General features: G+C 37.9%; 1 pseudogene; it reads left to right on the forward strand.

Moving 5' to 3' along the window:
• The first annotated feature begins 705 nt into the window (after positions 1–705).
• Positions 706–3,002, forward strand: LOC114491847 (annotated as a pseudogene).
• Positions 3,003–3,279: the final 277 nt, after the last annotated feature.

Genomic DNA, 3,279 nt, shown 5'->3' on the forward strand with positions numbered 1-3,279 from the left:
TGAAACGAAGCCTGCACTTGTAAACACACCTGAACATGTATACTGGTTGTTACTTGACTGGAAGAGTCTCAAGTAATTTTCTGGTTAACTTTTATCTTCTTTTACTTTTCCATGAAAGTAATATTTCTCCATATTATTTGTTTAGAAAATTCCATTTTATTAATCTCATAACATATTTGTAAACTGTTTTTTAACTTGAATTATTATATATTTGTCAGTATCACTAACCACAGATATCTTTAGAGTAGTTCATTGTTTTTCATGAATGTATTTTCATACAAAATTATGAGCTACTTGAGGACAAGGATTATATGCCTTTTTCACTTATAAATCTAAGGGCCTTAGGAATATGTGTTTTATATTGTTAATAGGAAATATTCATTTGAGTGAGTGTAAGTGAACATAGTCAATTACCGGGAAGATTACATCAGAACTTATAAAAGCATTGGAATGTAACAACAGTGCTCAGAAAACCTTTATGGTTAAAGTTAACCAACTTATTATAGTGACCACAAGTCACAACAAAACGGGAATCCAGTTGGTTGTAAACAGTGACAACTCTTATCATAAAAAAAAGGCATCATGGAGCTTCCAGGTTAGTGTACACATGGAGTGTGGGGAGAGTAGTGTGCTTGGAGAGGGCATGGAATTTCCATGACCTTCCCTGCGAATATTATCCTGTGCATCTCTTTTTCTGCCTGTTCCTACATTCTATGCTTTTATCATAATTGGATGGTCTAGTTTAACTATAGATCAACACATCATCTTACATCTCATGGGTTTTATGAATTTTAAATTAGTTTGATGAAAGAGCATGGTATCCACTAGGAAGATGAGTAGGAGGTACTGTTTACCAGAATTGATGATAACAGCTGGTTTTAGCAACTGGATCTTAAATGCGCTGAATGTAACTGTTCACATGAGAGATGTATGTGTGTTCCTTGCACCAACTTTTAGCAGCCTTACATTTATAGCTACTTTCCTGCCTACAGAGAACTTTGGAACCAAAGAGCAGGACTTTCAGCAGCTTGCTTTACTGCTTTTGTGCGAGGTTACAGTTCTCAGTCAGTAACTGGATCCTTTGATAATGAAAGCATTGCTATTTTTTTCACTTCAGTTCACATACTACTACTACTTGTGGGTAAAGCTGTTAAAACTGAATCTGTTTTTTGGACAGTGCTGCTGCTTAATTTCTCCATTGTCTCTGCTTGGGGAGTTTATGTGTTTATTATCAACCTTTTCCCACTGTATGCATTTGTACCATTACTGATGCAGAGATACAGCAAAAGAGTCTACATAGTATATAGCATTTTCTACATTGTGGGTTTAATATTATTTATGCAGATACCCTTTGTGGGATCCCAGCCAATCAGAACGTGTGAACATGTGGCAGCTTCAGGTGCATTTTCATTGGTGCAAGCTTCTGCTTTTTTTCCAGTGGCTGAGAGATTGATTAACAAAACAAGAATTTGAGGCCCTTTTCTTTTTGGGTGTATCAGTAGCTGCATGTGCAGTGTTCCTTAGTGTCATCCATTTGACTTATACAGGTTATATTATTGCATCATGCAGTGGCAGGTTTTACTCATTGTGGGACACAAATATGCAAAAATACATATTCTGATTATTGCATCAGTGTCTGTCTGAGTAGCAACCTATGACTTGGGGCCTTTCTTCTTTGCTCTACATAGTCATGCATGTACCTTCCCAGCAGGACCATGGTTCTGCATTAAAAATATAAGTGATGAAAGAGTATTTGTGCTCTTTGTGCAACTAGTGCTGTCTGCTTTGCTGGAGAATGGTGCAGCTGATGTTGACTTTGATTCCAGTTGTCAGTATGCTGTCTGCAATTGCCCTCTCAAATATTTGTGAGCACTGTTTGGAGAATGACATGAAAGGGGAAAACCCATCTGTGGAGGACAGTGATGAAGAAAACAAAAGAAACTGAGGAAATTCATATGATAAGGCAGGTAAAGTGAGGAAGCATGGGACTGAACAGGAAAATGCTGGACTGGGATTAGGTCCTGATATAGAAAGCATTGTCACAATATTGATGCTGATGCTGTTGATGATGTTTGCAGTCCACTGTCCCTGGGTCACGAGTAATGCCTACTCCAGTCCAAGTGTGCTCCTGGTCTCTTACAATCATCTTCGAGGATTTTAGAGAAGCTTACTTTTGGCTAAGGCAAAACATGGATGAACATGCCTAAGTGATGTCTTGGCGGGGTTATGGCTATCAGATTGCTGGAATGGCTAAGAGAACCACTTTGGTGAATAATAACACCTGGAATAACAGCCACACAGAGCACTGGTGGGAAAAGCTATGTCTTCAAATGAAACAGCAGCCTATAAAATCATGAGGAGTTTCCATGTAGATTATGTTTTGGTTATTTTTGGATGGAGTCACTGGCTATCCTGGTGATGATATCAACAAATGTCTCTGGATGGTTAGGATAGTTGAAGGGGAACATCCAAAATACAGTCTGGGAAGTGGCTATTTCATTTCACTAAGAAAATTCCATGTAGGCAAAGAAGAATCCTCTGCTTTATTGAGCCGCCTTATGTATAAAATATCATATTACAGATTTTGAGAAATGCAGCTGGATTTTCATACACCCCTAGGTTTTGATCGAACACATAATGATGAGATTAGAAATCGGGACATTAAATTTAAGCATTTGGAGGAGGCTTTTATAACAGAACACTGGCTTGTAAGGATATGCAAAGTGAAAGCACCTGATAACAGGGAGACACTAGATCATAAACCATGGGTCACCAATATTTTTCCCAAACAAAGTATTTGTCAAAGAAGACTATGAAAAGGAAGTATGGCTACATTAAAAATAAGCTTGCTTTTTAAAATGTGTTTTATTGATTATGTTACTACAGTTGTCCTAATTTTTCCCCCTTTGCCTCCCTTTACCTCATACCCTCATTGCCTCCAGCAATCTCCTTCCTTAGTTCATGTCCATGGGTCATACATATAAGTTCCTTGGCTACTCCATTTCCTATGCTGTTCTTAACATCCTCCTGCCTGTTCTGTACCTGCCAATTTGTACTTCTTAATCCCTGCACCTTTTCTCTTTTTCTCCCCCTTCATCCTCCCAGCTGATAACCCTCCAAATGATTTCCATATCTATGATTCTGCTCCTGTTCTGCTTGTTTGCTTATCTTGTTTTTTAGATTCAGTTGTTAACAGTTGCAAACTTGTTGTCATAGCTTTTTTTTAAGAAAAAAAATATACAAAGACTGTTCAGATTCCTAACTTGAAGCAGCTGTCCT

The sequence above is a fragment of the Phyllostomus discolor genome, chromosome 1 (genome assembly GCF_004126475.2).
Source record: "Phyllostomus discolor isolate MPI-MPIP mPhyDis1 chromosome 1, mPhyDis1.pri.v3, whole genome shotgun sequence".
NCBI classification, from domain to species: domain Eukaryota; kingdom Metazoa; phylum Chordata; class Mammalia; order Chiroptera; family Phyllostomidae; genus Phyllostomus; species Phyllostomus discolor.